The sequence below is a fragment of the Protopterus annectens genome, chromosome 6.part0 (genome assembly GCF_019279795.1).
Source record: "Protopterus annectens isolate FY-2018-M chromosome 6.part0, PAN1.0, whole genome shotgun sequence".
Taxonomy (NCBI): domain Eukaryota; kingdom Metazoa; phylum Chordata; order Ceratodontiformes; family Protopteridae; genus Protopterus; species Protopterus annectens.
Window position 1 is genome coordinate 1,359,762,777 of NC_056737.1, and position 20,036 is coordinate 1,359,782,812.

General features: G+C 37.0%; 1 protein-coding gene across 3 annotated transcripts in view; it reads left to right on the forward strand.

Annotated features, from left to right (window-relative positions):
• Positions 1-20,036, forward strand: part of KALRN (kalirin RhoGEF kinase) — a 4,346,166-nt gene that overhangs the window by 907,135 nt on the left and 3,418,995 nt on the right. The gene's annotated exons all lie outside the window — the stretch shown is intronic.

A 20,036-nucleotide genomic window follows, 5' to 3' on the forward strand; every position in this document is an offset into this window, starting at 1 on the left:
AATACATACATACATACATACTTTCTGTCGCATACAGTAACCCGGTTTAAACTACACAGATACACACACAAATACACTTACCTCCTTTTTAAATGAAATGGCCACATGCATACACATGGAATTAATCTCTCTCTTGAAGTGCTAGTTTAATTTCCGCACACCACCACAGGACGTCTTTACATCAGTGTTGGCATACATGCGTATGATGCGCATATATTTCTCCTGAAAGGTAGTGGAGTGAATATTTTTTTTTTGGTAGTTGTTGAAGCCTCCTGGCCACACTGTTTGTTTCTTTTGGCTTTTCCCGGTTAGGGGTTGCCACAGCGGAACTCCGGTCCGCTAATGATTGGCAGTAGATTTTGACGTGCTGGCTTGCCAGGCCTAACACACAACCTTAAACAAAGGAACTCCCACTCATGCATGTCGCCACACAGAAAATGCTCTAACTGAGAATGGTTTAAAAATGGGAGGGCACTCACCCCTCGCCTTATGATTCCGGCGCTCTGTGGTTTATTTATTCATTTTAATTAATGTACTTTTCTTATTATGCGTTCACATAATAAAACAAGTAAATTAATTAAAATAAATAAATAAATGAACACAAACTGTGCCCTTTAGTAGGCTGGCCTGTACGGCGCCCTAGGCGGTTGCCTAGTTCGCCTATGCCTAAGGCCGGCCGTGACTAGGGTATTTTATCTGGCTGCTGTTGTATAGTTTACTACTTGGTGTTTGCTTGTTCTTGCAAAATAGTTCTGTACTGCGTAACATTTGATTGTATCTGTGTGCATAATGACATTTTGTATTTGTTAGCAAAAGTTTTTAATAGTATTTAAAGATTAATCAAGCCCTTAGTTCTGTAGCTCCACTTGTCTATGATGATGCCCAACCCCTTTTGGTCCCCCACCTGAATCCACTAATGGCCGAGTCCCATTTGAGGAAAATATGTGGGTCGTAATGGTTCAAAATAAAAAGATATCTGATGTGTAAGGATGGTGATTGAAATAGGAAGTAAATAAATAAATGAAGCAAATACATTTGAAAGAATAATAAAATATTGTTTTATTTTTTAAGTGACTGAGCTCTGAACTGCTTGGCTCCCTCCCAGTAAATGAAATGCTGTAATTATCAAGTAGTGCAAGGTGCACCATGATTACGCTCAAAATTAGGGAAAAGGATAAGCAAGTAAAGCACTACTGTAGCATGAGACCCAATAATAACAACACTTTCAGAGATGTGTAACAGTTACTACACACCCTGTCAATGCTGATTTATGGTTGGGTCTCATACAAGGGATGCTCCTTCACTCTCAACTGTCCCTGAATATTTTGCCTCATATTTTAATTCTGTATGTAGGTAACTTTTTAACTAAATTTTAGCAATATTTAAAAACTGTCCCTGACTTTCCCTATTGTCAGTTCCTCCCCCCAGAATTTTTAAATTAAATGTATGAATGTTGTCTGTTTGATAGCATTCGCTAAGTGTCTTACTGGCTTTCAAAGCTGGTAAAACACTTTGCACTGTTTCTTTTTTCTTGAGACTGGTAGTACATTGAGTAGATAAAACTTCATGTACTGCAAAGTATTATTATTGGGTTTCATCTCAACATAGTTGCCAATGTTCACTTCTTGAACTTCACTCTCAGGGTGAATATTTTGATATCCATGTCTTGAACCTGATCACAATCCTCTATTTTATATATTAAAATCAATTGCAAAGTATAACTGTACTTGAAATAGATTAGTAAGAAGTGACAGGTTAGCTGCGACATGAAGGCTAGTTGTACATGGCATTCCCAGCTAACAAAAATGAATACTAATAATCTCTGCTTTCTTGGCCTGTTATGATGTTGTCAAAATGTCTTGAGTTATAATGCATTATAAATCGAAAAGGCACTGATGGTATGGATATCCTAATTTGTCTTTACAGCAGATGTTATAGGCCATATTAAATTTATTAGCTTATGTGAGCACATTAGCTGCTCTGTTGTAAATGTCGCAATTCAGCCTGAGCTAGAAAAGTTTGGTCATCATTTAATTGAAAGCAGGAAGACACAGTAAAGTAAGAAGAAAACAGATGCTATATAAAAATAGCATAGGAATTTTCAAAGCACAGTTCATGGAAACTCCTGAGTTTGTTTCATGGACACAGAAACTTGTTGATCTGACGTCTAGTTTTCTTGTTGATGTGCATGAGGATATCTTTTAAAAGCTGACTGACAAGGGCTTTTAAGTATTTTTTCTTGTAGCAGATTCTTAATAGTACAAATGACTTTCTGTTATATCACAAGCTAGTTACTAAAACTCAGTTTAGACAGAGCTGGCAACTCTCCCACTAACACTGTAGATTTTTGGCACTATTCATCATTTAAGGCTGTAACTCTTTAAAATATCCCAATGTGTTGTCATTTTTTCTCCTTCTATTTTTAAAATTTCAGGGAGGATATTTTCAGAAGGATTGTAATGAATGCAGACAGATTTGACTAATGTGCCTAACATTCGTTCTAGAACCTAGTTATTCTCATAAAGAGCATTTGGTTTCCTCAAGGCATCAAAGCAATTATTTGCTTAATTCCCAACACAAGCACAGGTAACTGGATGCAACTTTAAGTAAAGCTAGCATGGTGTGCTATCAAGTTTTGACCCTGGAAAGTAATCTCCGACAGGGAAGTCTATGTTGTATTACTGTAACTTGGCACATTGCTCATATAAAACAGTACCAGCTGTTACTTAGTACATCTCAGCCAGATGGTCAGGTTATGACATGGATTCCATCACTGTAGTTTCCTTCTTTGCTTTATATGTTTTATGTACTGCACACATGGCCATAAAAATTCAGTTCTGGAGGAATGTTCCAAGGAGCATTTTCTTCATAGATTGTTTTACCAGCTCTCTTGAAAGATCAGGAGACATGTGATTGCTTACTTAGTGTAAAGAATACAAGGAACTGACTTACACATAGATCTTCAGCTTTTAGTGAAAAAATATATTTATATATATGTATAAATAGACACATACACAGACCCCCCCACACACACACACCACTTTAGAGGGTATGCTCAATATTAAGTCTTAGAATTCTAAATCACAGACTTTCAATACTGAACAGAAGAACAACATTGTAAAAAGGGAATGTGCAAATTATATAAACATATATTGAAATTATGGGAACAGTGCATGTAGAATAATGTTCAGTAGGAGGAGAAGTGAGGTTTAGGGGAAGGCAGGAATTCAGCAATTTATGTAGTGCTGGACTGATGATAATTATAAAGGAAGAAAAGACGTGATGTGTAATATATCTAAATGGAAAAATGTTAATATGGTTTGCTTTGCTTTCTGTTAACGTATGTTTGCCTATGTCTTTAATTGATAATTTAATAAAGGTGTTTAAAAAGTAGCTTGAACCCCAGTACACTGAAAATAAATTGCAAAAGTCACTGTTACACCTTTCAAACAAAGTTCTACTATACTTGCGCTACTTATGTATAGTAGCTCTGCTACCTGTGAGTTTGCTGTGCTCAGCATGGGGGTACAATCCACAATACCACAACCTCAGATTTAGGGTATATTCTGCTTGTTTACAGTTGTAGCTGTACTGATGTTCTTTGTGTGTTTCACTGCTGTAGTCACGAGCAAAGGAATTTGGGCTGCAGGTTGAGTCTGATGTCTAGCCAAACGTTTCATAACAGAGCACACTTTCCCCCCTTATGCTGGACTGATGCTGCCTTCTGTCAGGCATCGGCAAATCCTTCTGTAAAGGTGTCATCTGCCTGCATCATGTTTAATGCTTTCTTGTCTGTTTTGAGAAAAACGCATTCAGACAGTCTGATATCAGCATAGGCCAAAAGACATCCGACTGAGCAAATAAATACCACTCTGGGAACGTTTTCTTGTAATTTTCTTAGCTGTGATAAATTTTGTGGGTTAAAATACCCTAATCAGCACTCTTGACATACTAATTCCTATATTATTTGTCCACGTGATCTTCTGTGAAGCAAATAAACAAACTTAAATCCCTTAAGATCTATCATGATCAGTGCTTATACTGCCTTGGTTTGGAATGCAACATCCCAAATAGTGAGATCTGCCATGGGGTCAGACATAAGACAGTAAGGAAATGAGAACTGCTATTACAGGTGTTTCAGAATAAAAAAAAGACTAGTGGGTCTAGTTAAGATGTCCACCATAGCTACAGATATGCAGAACGAGAGACCCAGTCATGAACCACTAAAAAAGAAAAAATATGTTGAAAAGGAAAAGCACATCCAGAAAAACAGATATGCAGCAGCAGAGACCTAGTGATGAACCACCAAAGAAGAAAGAAAAATATGTTGAAAAGGAAAAGCACATACAGAAAAAGAAGGAAAGAAAGAGATCACAGACCTCTACAGTTCCCAGAGGCTGTCTGTGTTCAAGGGTGCCACATCCATGGAGGTGCCTTTACAGACCCCAGCCCTATGGTCTACTTTTACTAAGGCCTGTAGATTTGCCACTGTGAAGGTTATGCTGTCAGTATATGGTGCATTGTTCCAGACCAAAAATTTGAAATTATTAATTGTGTCTGCCATTCCTTCCCCTCAAGGTTTGACTTGCAGGTTCTTATTAGTTATGGAAGGGGAAGATATTATTTTCACCAGGCTTGTTAAAGAGGGCATTCATGTCTGCAATTCAGAATCTATGGACATCCCCTTAAGGCTATCAAATAGGTAGTCTTGCCAAGAAAATAGAGACCCTTACATCAGAGCTTAGGCCATGTACTATACCTCAGCAGATACCACCATGCACGTCTGCCACTGATTCCTCTACCAAATAACTCTGGAATTGTTCAGGTTGTCCAAGTATTGTTTGAGCTTTATACAAATTCAGACAATCAGACACTGAGAGATCTACAATGCATAGAATGTTTTCTTTGAAAAGGCAAGTAGGGGCCTCTCTCCATAAAGACTGAGGCACTCCTGACTGAGAGAAAAATTGGAATTATAGATCACAGTTTCCTGCCTGGTAAACTGTGACACAGATGAAGAGTCATTCTGCCATCTAGGCATCTCCTACAGGACATTTCATTGGAGATACTTTTCACTCATGACAGAGCACTTTAAATAGCTCTGTAGGGAAGTTACTGTGTCTCAGAACAGGTACCTGGATCTTCTGGGACTATAACTTCTGTTGTGTTTCTTCCACTACAGGAAGCCCAGCTAAATATCTTTATAGCAGCATCTTTGGAACTAGTCTGAATGTCCTCAGCCCAAAGAAGCCCAAACATTTTTACAGGGCACAAGACAGATTGCTATTGAAAACCCACTGGCAGACATGTATACAGTGTCCTTTGGTAGAGATAAGGAACCTAAACTGGCCCTAGGGTTCAGCACACTTCCCAGCAACTGGGAGAGTCTGGCTATAGACTGCTTTGGGAATCCAGCAGCAAACCATGCCTTTGTGGCCGTAAATTGTCTAACACACATAATCAAGTATTAGGGTGAGTTTGAGAAAGATCACATGGAAGCATGTGGAGGAGTAAGTGAATTACAGGAGGCAAAAATAACCAGTCATCTTCAGACTATTGTGCAGGTAGAGAGACATGCCATGAAATGTAGGTATGATGATGTGGGTGCAACACTTAGGGCTGATGCTACCGAGCAATGCATTAGGAGGTACTCCTGGCTGAGGACCCAGTATCTGCCCGAGGATATTAAGATATAACTCCTTAATACCTCATTGGATAAGAGGTTGCTGTTTTGACCCCACCACATAACCCCCATTGTGTGCTGTTTTTAAACAACTGCAGCAAAAAGGGAGCTGTGTAGTAAGTGAAGCACATCTTTTGCCTTCCTTTTCCTTGATAACGTAGAAATTAACCCACAAAACAATGGCACTAGAACCAGAGGCAGAGCAAAAGGAAATAGCCAAAAGATAAGAAGGGGCCTCCAAAAAAAAATGGCAGGAGGAAAAAAGGAGGAAGGTTGGGGTACTCCAGGACCCAGCCTCCATACGGACAGCAGCTGTGAATACATCAGTCTTCTTCTGCTCTCGACCCCAAATACCTACTCTGTCCCTTAATTCCCTTCCCTCTTAGAAAACAGGAGGCAGGTTGGCTTTTTTATCATGAAATGCGACTAGATGTAACATCAGACAAATGTGTTCTAGAGATTATCTCCAAAGGTTACAGACTGCAGCTTCTGTCCTTCCGTAATTCATATAATCCCCCAGTCTCAAGAGATCAGGAACAGTTAGGAAAGTCTATTACCTCAGAGATGCTGTGCAAGGAAATTGTAGAACGTGTCACCATAGAACAAGAATCCACTTTTTTTTTTATGTCAAGACTATGAGTGATACCATGAAAAGATAGGCCATAGACGCCAATCCTAGACATCTCAAAAAAAATTATTCTGGGTTCCACATTCTAAATGTTAAATATTAAGAGCTTTCTGTCCATCCTGGTGGATCAAACTTGAATGAGAGCCTTAGACTTCAAAGATGCTTGCCTTCACATCCCTGTGCACAAAAGAGAGGTTTGTAATGTTATGCATTACCATACATGCTGCCTATTGTATTTATCTTTGCAGCTTTAAGAATGCAATTGTTGTGCAGCTAATTATTTTAAATAAGCAATGGAACAGATTGAATTCAGTATTTAATGATGTCTTATGGCTTGTTTTTTCATTCTGATGAAGTCTCCTTTATGGAACAAAAGTGCTCAGTCTTCTAATAAATTGTTTTGCTTTTAACCATTTTGGACCCTCATGGCATTATTATTGTTTGGTCCCTTGCACAAAGAGCACAGACGTTATCTATTATTTCAGTTGGGGCCTATCAGTATTAATTTACCTCTGTGCCCTTTAGATTAGCTACAGCAATGAACATTCTGTCAGAATGGCTCCAGTAATTTCTCAGTGCAGAGTCAAGGGCATCCATGTGTACCCCTGCCTGGACAATTGCCCACAGCTAGGAGGAGGCACAGAGAACCCTGGCCTATACCCTGGGTTGCTTGCAGAAATTAGATAGCAAAGTTGAATTTGACTGCAGCCAAAACTCTAGTCTTCTTAATACCATATTATCCAGAGCTGTCCTCCCTCAGGAGAAAGTCGACATCTTAACTACATTGTTTCTGGACAAAGTTATGATGATTAAAGTCACAACTAGATAATTCCTAAGGTTCTTAGGATTCATGACTTTCACAAATCTGATGCCTCCTGGTCAGACTGCATATCAGAAAACTGCATTGGTTCCTGAAGAATACTTGGCAGCAGCACAGGAAGTGTTATCCCAGTATTACCCTGCCTGCAGGAGGAGATAGAATGGTGGCGACAAATTTCCAGGAGAAAGGAAATTCCCTTCAGACAGCTGTATTCTGTGCAGACATTAACTGCTGATGATACATTTGCAGTGGAGGTCAAATATCCTGAACCTCGAGAGACACATCAACATAAAAGAAATGTTGGCATTTATTCAAGCTGTCAGGGCTTTCAAGGTATTATGGAGGTTAGGGGTCCTACATGTGATCACAGATGACGTGACAGTTATGTGGTACATAAATAAGCAACGGAGCACAGATACTCGTAGCTAATCTGCAAGCTTAGAATGAAGCTCCAGGAGTACAGATATCCTTTAGGGCTGTCTACATATGCTCTCTGGAAATCTCCCTGGGTAGGCAGTTTAAGCAGTTTAAGCAGGACAACAGCAGATACCACAAGTGGATGCTGGATACTGATACAATCTTGGACTTTATAATCAGAAGTAGATTTTTTCCCTTCTCTGGAGAGCAGAAAACTGAAGAAATTTTGCTTCAAGGCCCTACACAAATAGGCTTGTTCATTAGATGACTTTTCGCTGAATTGAGCAGTTCTGTTTCTGCTTAACTTTCCTTCAGTACCCCTACTTCTCAGTGTGATTCAGCAGATAAGAGAGGATAAGCCAAAAATGATCTTGATTGCTCCATTCTGGCCAAGGCAACACAGATTCTCACTTCTGTAGATACTTCTGCAGATGTTAAATGAGAAAACTCTTTTGTTGCCAGGGCACATGGGCCTCCTGATACCACTCAAGTGATCATTGGTATGCACAGATCTGAACATGCTTAAATTAATCCCATGGCAAATCTGACTATCATTCTTTGGCACAACTTTGTTCAGAAGATGTGCAAAAAATCATGCAGGAGACCAAGAAGCCAAGTACTTTTCCCTGTGGTGCCAAAGGAGGAATCTTGACCAAAAAGGAGCACATGCCCATTGCTGTACAGTGCATATCTGAGCTGTTTGCCATAGGTCTAACATGTGCATCAATTAAAGTGCACATGTCAACTGTTTCTGCCTGTCTGCCATTGGAACTGTCTCAAAGAAGACTTCCCATGAAACAATTCTGAAGGATGTATTCCACTTTACACCAACCAGTAAGATTGGCTCCAATGTGGGATAGAAAAGTGTTGTTTTAGAAAATTAACCTTACTGCCTTTGAGCCAGTAGCTAATGCTCACCTAAAATTCCTCACCTGGAAAGTTGTACTACCTGTAGCCATTATATATGCCAGGAGGATCATTGTGGTCCAGCCCCTTCTGTGTAAAATGCCTTTTATATGGTTCCACAAAGACAGAATGACACCGACAACTAACCCTGCTTTCATGCCATGTATAGTAACAGGAGTTTCCTTAAAACAGATAGTAAAACTGTAAAACTCCCTGATTTTTCTGAATCCTGAAAGCAAGAGAAAGGATTTTACATACCATGGCTGTGCTTAGATCATTTTAAGTTTTTATCTAGACAGAAGCAATGGAACCAGAAAATATGGCCACTTTCTTCTTGATATTGCTTTAAAGAAAGACTAGTCTCAAAGCAAGTTATTTCTAAATGGCTGACAAGTTATATTACCTTTTGCAGCCACTATCATAACAAGAGTTTACATGGGAAGGTACAATCTCACTCTACAGGGGAACTGTATCTACTACAGCCTGCCTCAGCAGATAAGTAAACAGAACATTTAAGATGTCTGAGGGCATAAATAAAAACAATGTTTTTATGTAAACAGGTTTTGAGCAACAGTCCATATTCTAGTTTTTGCTTTTGCACATTTAACAACATTGCACAGTTTTTGATTCTTAGCCTAGCAACAAAGGTCTAGATTGATAGGTATAGATATGTACTTACAGCAAATACAAGACATTATTTGTTTACAGGACAAGTTTTATCAAATTTTACAACTTAAGTAATTCTATATTTGCACATAGTTTCAAATATGTGTTTGTATTATTTACTTTCTGTTATTTACTTTGATAAAACTTTTTAATAAAGATATTTGCAAACAATTTAACTAATAACGACCAGATTTATATATGACAGCATTTCCCCTACTCTTTTGTTTCCCTTTTTCCTGCCTTGTCTTCACCATGTTTACATTGGCATGTAGCAGTTACTCTCACTTACCGTCACTTATCTTTAAGTCATAATCTTGATTCACCTGAATCTGGTTCTGTACTGTCCATATTTGCACATGCAGAACTTGATTGGCTGGAAGGCTAGTGAGTATGAAACCCACTGTAATCATATAATCATAAGGGCTATACTGAAGTCTGGTTCTTTTCTGAATCTATGCCACCACCTTACTTTTGTGTATCACCTAAACCCTTTACTAACCAGTGTCCGTACCACCACCACCATGTGTTGCTTGAATCCATTTAATAATTGTATTGTACACCATTAGAATATAGTTTACTTGTACGTTGTTATGCTAAAGATGCTGTAACAGTGTGGAATCTTGTTGCACTAATAAGAATCTACGTATTTTGATAGGATGTTGAAATCCTTAATGCAGTGTCTCTTTTATCCTCAGTTTTTAAACGTACTTATTTTTTTGCTACATTTTGGAATCATACTTCCTGTCAGCCCACCTCCTCACCTAATAAATGTCATCAGACAGCAGGATCTACCTATTAAAATTACGCTAGTAGAAAGCACGAGTCCAGCAAACAATAATACTACCAGTTTAATGGGAATAAAAAACAAAAAACATGACTTCCTTAAAACATTCGATTAAGCGCTTTCATCCACTACAATGTGGACTTCCTCAGAATAACCTTAATTGATAAATTGACCCTATTTATAAACTTTTTGGCACCAAATTCACCAAGTTTATGTTCTTAAACATTCTTTCATTAAAAAGACATGCACTATATACAATCAAATCATATAAGGAAAAATGACACTACTAATGCACTCTCCAGACATGTTATTAAATATGGGGGCAGTCATGAATTTAGATTTGCCATACTGGATAAGTTAAAAGTGAATAGCAGAGGGGGAAATATTAAAGCCATCTTAGGAGAAAGGGAAGTGAGATGGCAAATTCTGACAGATGCTTCCACCACACCAGGTTTAAATGACTACATAACAATTAAACTAATGTTACAGAAATATACATAATAAACAAGGATATTTTATTATGATTTTTAAAAAAAATCTTTTTAAACTATAACAGTGTCCATCTGTGATGCCTGCGCTAATTTAGTAACAACAGTCAGTTTTTATTTCATTAGTTTTTATGTGCGTATTTTTTAAACATATTTTATGTATTTAAGCATATTGTAGATCATGCATTTTGCACATTTGTATATATGTAATTTATATATTTAGTAAGGGACAGATGGTCAAACGCATAGTCATTTGAGCATATTTAGTTGCAATATGTATGAACAAAGCATTAACAATATGACTTTTTTTTTTTTTTTTTGAAAGAGCATGCTTAAGGAAGGCTAGTATGAATTTTTGGCAAGCCATCACTATAGGAATAGTATTGGTTCTTTTGATTAATTTGATTCTATATAGTGTATGTCTTTTTAATGAAAGAATTTTTAAGAACATAAAGTTAGCGAATTTGGCACCAAAAAGTGTATAAATAGGGTCAATTTATCAATTAAGGTTATTCTGAGGAAGTCCACATTGTAGTGGATGAAAGCGCTTAATCGAATGTTTTAAAGAAGTCATGTTTTTTGTCTTTTATTCCCATTAAACTGGTAGTATTATTGTTTGCTGGACTCGTGCTTTCTACTAGCGTATCCACACTATAGCGTATAGCTGTTTTCTGATTCTTGGTTGTCTCAATGCTATTTTTTGGGATTTTCATTTTAACTATTAAAATTGAAATAATAAATAAATGATCTGGTTTCATCTTGTTCTTCGAGCATAACCTGGATTTTGGTGCTTAGGTTGCGGACTCACTGCTTATTTTGTGAGGAAGGTTGTGGACTGTTTTGGGTTTGTTTCATGTAAAAGGAATCCTTTGTGAAGTGACTCAGATATGAAACAGTGGGTGAGACAAATCTTAAAGAAAATTACATTATGTTAGCATCATTACTGAAAAGACAGCAGTATGTTTAAAACAATGTGATTTCTTTATTGTTATGAGCATGCCTACAGCATTCTTTCTGGAAAGCTTTCCAGAATGAATCCCATTACGGTGAGTTGTTGAGGAAGGCTGGGAGAGGCAACAAACCTCCCAGTGGAGTGCTTAACAAAGACTGAATGGCCCCCTGTCAGTGACATCATCTCTTCCATTACTGGCATTCACTGAGAGTTGCATTGATTATTTTTCTGCCCATCAGTAAGAGTAGTTTCAGCAGTCACAGGGAAGGCGTTTTAAGCCTAGTGCAAGATAATTCTTAATAAATGCATAGTATAGAGTGGAATGTTGATGAAGCCAATTAAGGATCATGTAATCAGGTTTCACAGGAAAAGACAAAGCTATAGCAAATAGTCAAATGCCAGAAAGTTTGGCAAGCCAGTATATTCATACCTCTCAACTGTCCAGATTTCCACAGAATGTCCAGATTTTTGCCTCAAAATTTCAGTTGATTCGTCATAAAATTTTTGGTTTTCTGGCAAATCATTGGGATGATCTGAGGAATGAAGTTAGTAAATAATGTCTTACATTTGAATTTTACACTTCATATCCTTTGGAAAAAACATTTTAATACATACCCATTATTCTAGCAACTTTGTAAGTTTATAAGAGCAATATTTAAAATGTGTCCTATTTTTGGGTCTTTATAAAGGTTTTATTAAGTCAGACTTTGTCCAGATTTCTTGGGGTAAGAGGTTAAGCGGTATGGGTATATTTCATCCAGGGACAGTACCCCCTTCAAAAATACGGTCTGTCTCTTTTTGGCTAAACAGCTTGCACTGAGTATTTGCTTTTTTAAATCCTGAACCTTGGCCTTTGTGCTTTATCCATTAACTGTTCCACAAATCTACACTGCTTCTTTCAGTGACTTAGTAAATGTTATGTGTGTATGTATATATATATATATATATATATATATATATATATATATATATATATATATATATATATATATATATATATATATTTATTTATATATGGTTTATCTTCACAATTTTGAAAATGTTTTCTGCAAGTAATGACTTACTTAAAAAAAACATAGTCGAAATTTATATTAGCAAATGATCACAGGAACGAATCAAAAAAATGTCAACAATTCAAAATTGAATTGTTGACATTTTTTCAAACTTACCTCGACATCCGGTACCATTAAACACCCATTTTGCAGGGGGGTAAGCCTCCCTGCACCCCCCACACTCCAGCTAACTATATATACTAACTCCGAGGATGCAATGCAGTGAAGGAGAGGGTACATGTCCCGATCCCCGCTGTAGTGCAATCTCCACTCAGAATGGTGAACTCACAAAGGTGCGAATGCACACTGGCATTCACTCTTTTGTGTCTTCGGCATCATTTGGTTCGCTAATATGAACCCTTGAAAACAGCCTTTCATACATCTGCAGTCACAGATGTGTACCTTGGCATTGTGAAGGTAAACTATATATATATATATATATATATATATATATATATATATATATATATATATGTGTGTGTGTGTGTGTGTGTGTGTGTGTGTATTTTTTCTTTGTATATGTATTGGGAGATCCTTTAATGGGATGTACTGGTGATAAAACTATATCATGAACATAAACAAAATAGCAACAAGTAAATATAAGAAAAAACCCCCTGAAGTCTCTGGCAAACTTCAGTGCCCTGATTTTCTTCTCTCGTCGCTGTACCCCTCTTCCAGCTGCAAGTGTGGATAGCAAGAATTGAGTTGAAAACCTTTATATTACAAACTCAGTACATGACAGCAGTCATATGATTACATTTCTGAATCTTGAGTCTGATATAGGAAGTTTCTATTAATATAATATTTACTGGAGAAAGTGTGTATAGTTTGACATTTGTCCTAAACGTTATTATTCACAAGAAGCTGCCTGTTTTCCTGTTAGTTAAAATAGAGTAAGATGCTTGAAGCACATAATAAACAGCATCTGTAAAAAAGTAAAAATAAAGCTGCATGTATTTATTGTCTACCTTTACATGTTTTTGATAACTGGCAAAAGTCTAGTACAGTTTGCCTTCTGCCAGCTCTCTGCATGACATATGCATTCTTAATAGACATTAGCAACTACAGGTATAATCTGATTGGTTGGCTTAAACTCTTGTCTGGACAGATGTCTGCATTCCATTTGGTGGGTTTTATAGCATAATAGTTTCATAAATAAATGAAGAATGATAGAACATAAAAAAAACAACAGTAAAGGAAAAAATAATGCTAGCTGAAGACACAAAGCATGTATTTAGTTCAGCACTGTTCCTTTTCCACTGTACCGTATGTTTTTTTTTTTTGGGGGGGGGGCTGAGGCTTAGGTGAGCAGTAGATATGACAGTGACATCTTTGTTCAGAAGGTTTTTTAAAATATATTTTTCTTGGCTGGAAATCAACTTTTATTTTTACCGAAAAGTGTTGGCTTGCATACTTGGTTTTATCATTTTAGACATGAACTTTAAGTTAGATAATCTTTTTTTGGTAAGGCACTAGTTAAATGGATGATTTCCAATATGAGAATATCTTTTCACAGGTTCATAGGTAGGTACTAGGCTATCGGCCCTGGGGCCTATACAAGTCCAGTCAAAAAGGTACCCTGGCTTTTGCCACCCAAGAAAATTATTTTCCTGTGCCACTGTCGAGCAGAGCCACAGGAGTGATCCCCGGGGTGAATTTCCTATTTCACATCCACTCATCAAGATTTTTCTTACAGAGTGCTAATGATGAGCTTTGTTTGATATTGATAGGTAGTTTATTCCAGAGTATGGGAAGTCTCTGGGACAGGACTCTATCCCTCCGGCATGTTCAGTTTATTGTGGTGACTAGGTTTAGGTCTCTATAGCATGTAGCTCAGAGGGATTGGGATTTCTTTAAGTGGAGCATGTCCAACAGCTCTGGGATTGAATAGCTTTGTATGTTAGGCAGAGATTACCTATGAGTAGGTGATATGTGATGGAGTAAAGCTGGAGTTTTTGTTAAGCCAATGCATTTTATAATAGTAGTGGAAGTATTATGGGGACAGATTCTACATTTGCAGCTAACACTTTACATAAGATACTTAATGAGTAGACTTCAGACTTTAATCAGGGAAATTGCTTTCTCTTACTTCTGGTGGTGAAGGTGACTCAGTTAGTTGTTTTATTAGTGTTTCTCCTTGCCTTTGCCTGTCAGTTCTCCCGTGACTCGAACAGCCTGTTGTCCCCCACGAGTAAGAGCTGATCATGGGCCACAATCATTTAGGCAGTAATTTGGATTTTCCTTGTAATTTTATGTCTGGCAGCTAATGCACTCCTTGTAATACTGTCCCTTTAATGCATGCATGCATGCATGCTTCCATGCATGTGCGGATTCTTGCTACAACACTGCATGCTGCATTGGAAAAACTGCGCACTTGGTAGTTGCACATGGTCCCATACCCACACCTGTCTCAGAATGGGTATATTAGAGTACCATAGTGGACCACACTATCTCCCTCTCCATGGTATGGGCAAGCAGGTGTTGGCTGCATCAATCTAACCTCTGCAACCAACTCCATCAGAACCTGGGCTGGTATTCAAAATCTAGGTAATCTGAAGTGTAATCAGGGGTTTATCCCTCTACACTAAGGATCCGGCTATAAATGTAATTCTTAATACATAGAAGTTTTGTCTACATTTTTTCTTCTGTGTTTTAGAAAGTTTAGGCCAGCCTTATACATAGAAATTAAGGTGCTCTAGAATTTTTTAGTATGAAACAGACTTGTTAGTGTTAAACAACATTCCATGAATTTGAGTTTAAGTGCGGGCCATTTTCCAGAAGGTTGTGCCCCAAATACTGACTGTTTTATTTCCTTTTTTAAAAAGAGTTGAATTTCAAAAATATTTTAACATCCTATTGCAAAATTTCTACAGGATATTAAGACACTTACTTGTTCTTAGAGTTTGATGTGCCTGAAGGTTGTTTTTTAATGAGAAAGTTTTTTATTGTATGGCATCTTATGGCAGAACAGTTAAATATGTTGAAATCTTACTCTTTATCAGAAATGTTTAGTGTTTCTAGTTCTGATTCTATAGCAGTCCTATATATTTAAACACTGGGTTATATATTTGTATGCCAAATATGTAAAATCAAGTGTAGTATCGTGTATTTTGGACACTAGTTCATCTATAAAATGTCAATTGTGCTGACTCAAGTGAATGAAATTGTAATTAGAGGATTACATCTGCACATTTGCATGAAGATTGTATTTTATGCAAAAGGGGCAAACACACAGTATCCTCATGTGAGTCACTGTACCCTGTCTGCTATATAATTTAAATACCACTAATATCCCCACTGATTAGAGAAAGTTAAATAAATATGTATTTGTCATTCATACTTATTTGGTAGTGCTGAAATTTGTATTAGCGATTTTGTTTTGACAGAAAAAAATGACTCCACTGTATCAACACTATTTGCTATTATAAAAACTGGGAACTTTAAAGTGAATGTTCTGGAAATGTTGTAATTTGTTGGTTTTAATAACGATTTTGACCTTAATTTGATCAATCTGTAAATGATCCATATCTTTTTAGTACTTGAAATTTTCTTGTAATACATAAATATTTAGGAGAAATCACTTTACTGTATTAAGTGCCAATTATTATTTTATGTTTAATTGTTTTATTTACTTGACTAATGATATGATATTTGTTATTTAAATGTAGCTTGTGCTACTGTGATGTTAAGCCTGTGAAAGACTTATTAACTGAGGCGTTGGAATATTAAACATTTTTGGATTTTATGCTTCTGCAGTTGTTTTTCGCTTTTTCTGTGGTTTTTTAATTTTATTTTTTATCTATTGTTTAGTGAAATCACTTTACTACCCTGACATATATTTTATACTGCATGAGATAACACTGTAAAATACGCAATAATTACAGTATCACAAATGTTTGGAAGTTTGTCCGCCCTTGTCAAACTGTTTTTTCTCGTAACATGTAAACTGACAGTAAACAAAACTTTTCTTAAAAACAATATTATTTTTAATTCTTGGCCTATACTAACATAATAAAATATTTTAATCTGACACTTAATGACTTTGCCAGCCAGAATCTAGCAGAAATATGTTATATTGAGTTTGACATGAAATAAACAGCACAAAGCTTTTTAACTTAATGCCTTCATAGGCCTGCTTGTTGTAGCTACCAGTGTAGGATGATATCTATAAAATTGCCTGAAATTTATTAACAAGACTTTCAAGAAAATATGTCATCTTAATCAACTATGGATTACACTTGGGTTATGATTTTATGCATGGAGAAGTCTGCATTTATCTTCATAGTATATGTTTCATCTTATGTTTATCTATATTGAGGAACATGCATATCTCATGTCAGAAAAGTCACTTTTAGCCACATCTGTATACTATTAGCAGTTCTGATGTAACACAAGCTCATTAAAGGCATGCTGTAAGCATACATTCAATTTCCACTGAAAATAAAAATGTCACATAGCAATATTTTACAGACAGAACTGAGCACATTGTTCCATTGTAAGGCCTGTAGAGGTTTGCATTTTATATATGTTGCCCCTTCTTGTTATCGGACACCTTTTTTTTTTAGACAGATATAAGTTTGAACAGAAGCCCAACAAAACATTACCATTTAGATTTATATTCAGGAGACCATTCTCCAAGGTACTCCTCATTCATATGTCACTTTCATTCACTTTGTGAGTGTCAAAATCTCCCCTTAAGAATCAGAAGGTTGTACTACCTCACCTATCTTCTCGAAACTTATTCCAGAAAGCTGAATTCTCAGCTATAGAGCTGCTTGATATGTAAGCACATAACTGCTTTCAAACTTTTATTCTCTTTAGCCTGTAGCTACACTGAGGCAACCCTCACATCTGTGTGGAAAAGGTGCAACTGCACAGCCTTGGTTGGGACTTATGTGTTTCTATATATCTACCTATGGACTCTCACAATGAGCAGCTAAAGAAGAAGAGGGAGACCACACCTGGTCAAGAAATCTGTTGCAGAGTCCACTGTGTAGGCAACTGTGGGATGCTTTTTCACTACTTACATCAGCTCAGGTTCTTTAGTCAATGAGGCCAGATTCCATCTCCCTGAAGGCAGCCCTCTGAAGTAGGCTAGGTTGCCCGAATCATCCTTGCTTATGCCCACATATTGACTAGTACTGCACCTGACTTTGTCTTCTTGAAGTTAGTGAGCACTTTTTTGCTATTCTAGCTTTTCAAGCACTCAACGATAGCGATTCTCTCAACTGCTGCTTCACTCTGAGCTGATATGTTATTGTCTTGTCTCCCTACTCATCCCTCTAGCCTTTGAACAGTATCAGCTGTATTTCTAATAAAGAGGCTTTTTAAGAATTCAGGTTCTTTTGGTTTCCGACCTTCATTTGGACACTCCTTGCAAGTCTATAGTTTTGGTTTTGGTTTTTCTTCGACTTGCTTGCATCTTTGGATTTGATATTCACAAGAATATTAGGCTCTGTAACATAGTTAACTTCTTCAAACAAGCTTAAACAGGAAAGGTCATCTAACCCATAAAATCTGAAATGTTTGAATAATGCTTTTTATTCTCTTTCATATTGTTTGCTGAGTTAATCTTGTATAATGATCTATTACTGAAAAAATTTCTCTGATTTCAGTTATAGTAAGATGAATTGTTCTGTAATGAAGGATGGGTCCTTAAAAATTTCCATAACTTCCTCTTTCTGTTTTTAATTCTGGCTAAATTATTATTCCACCAAGATACTTTACCATGTTTAGCCTTTGATGCAGTTCTTTCAGGAATAAAATTGTGTATCAAATGATTAATATGTTTATCAAATAGGGTCCATCAGTCCTTGATTTATTGGCCACTAAATAATATTTCCCCATCCCAGGAACTAACAGCTGTAATTAGTGCAACAAAATCTGTATTGTAAAATTTATTAATTTTAAATGGAACAGTCTCATTTTGCAGAAAAATAGGAAGCCTTAACTTAAAGATGACATGACTGATCACAGCTGCCAAGCTGAGAATCAATATAAAAAGATTTATTATTCAATCTACTACTCAACATTACTACATCTAAAATATATCTTTCCTAGTAGTCTCTTTAACTGTTTACAAATAGGCTCTTAATACACTATCTAGTAACAAGTTGTTAACTTCTTTGTAATTGGAACTGGGTAAAGACCAATCAGTGTTAGGCTTGTTGAGGTCACAGTCACCAACTACTATATCAAAATCGATGAAAATCTTGATGAAACATATAAAGAAACTCCCTTCCCTTCTTAACTTGTCTACAGACATAATGTCCTTTGTATCCTGGGATATCATAGAACTAGGTTTTGATTATTAGAAGAACATCAAATTCATTACCCGCTATAGCAGCCTCAAGATCTGCTACTTTATTATTAAGACTTCAAGCATTAGTCAAAAGACAGTTTAAACAGAGTTTTTCCCCATTACTACTCAAATACCCATCATTCACTCTAAAAAATTTTGCCCATTTTTGTTATTTCTTTGCCTACCAAGAAGTTACCTTGATTTCTTAAATGGTCTATATTTACAAAAACAGGACTGATTGATGTCCAGCTTTTCCCAGATATAGATGATATGCACTGTGCTCTTTAAAGACTATCTCCTAGTATAATTTATAAAAGACTTTGCTGTCACCTTAGTGACAGCACAATAATATGGAGCAAGAATAACATCACAAAGCACCAACCTGAAGTAGTAAGTCTTACTGGAGTCAGCGATTTCCACTACCGTCTTTTCAAAAGATTCTTCACTAATGCTAGTGACATCATTAATTCCAGCCACAGCAATAGTAGTACTGTACGGAGTACTGCTAACGCACGTTTTCTTTATACCATCTCGAACAACACTCACCAGACAGCTTTTCATGCATAACACCATAACTAAACTCCTATGTATTCTGGAAAGCAACATTTTCAGACCCCTTAACATAGACTCATCTATTATTAATAGTTTATTCCTCATTCGGCTTCCCGGCTGCTGTGTGCACCTGACCCGGTATCGCTCTCTTAGCTCGTTCTATCCACTACCCTGCAATAAGGGACCTGCCTGACTACTAAGGATTCTCTCATCTACCTCCAGCCTGCCAACTTGGACCTTCCTTTTTTGCTGTCCCAGTACTTCTCACCTGATTGATTAGTACTTGGCAAACGTTCTATCCACTACCCTGCAATAAGGGACCTGCCTGACTACTAAGGATTCTCTCATCTACCTCCAGCCTGCCAACTTGGACCTTCCTTTTTTGCTGTCCCAGTACTTCTCACCTGATTGATTAGTACTTGGCAAAGTATGTATTATCATTGCCCCTTGTTGTAAACAAATGTGTTCCCGTTTTTGATCCCTATTAACTGTTTGTTAGATCCTGAGTCAGGAAAGCCAGCAGCCAGACCCCTCCCTAGGACCATTATCATCTATATACTGCTTCCCTGCCATTTAGCTTACCCTTCCCTACTTGCTATACTTCTGAACTCAGTCACCTGATGCTATACTAACTGTGACCACCAGGTGGCAGTCTAACCTAGCCTGGACCCCTCCCTCTCTTTTCAATCTACTAGCTTCGGCTCCTTTTTCCCTTCTTTTCTCTTCCCCTTGCCCTACTGCCTAGCTATTCTCCTAATCTACCTCTTCCTGCTCCTTCTCTGCACTC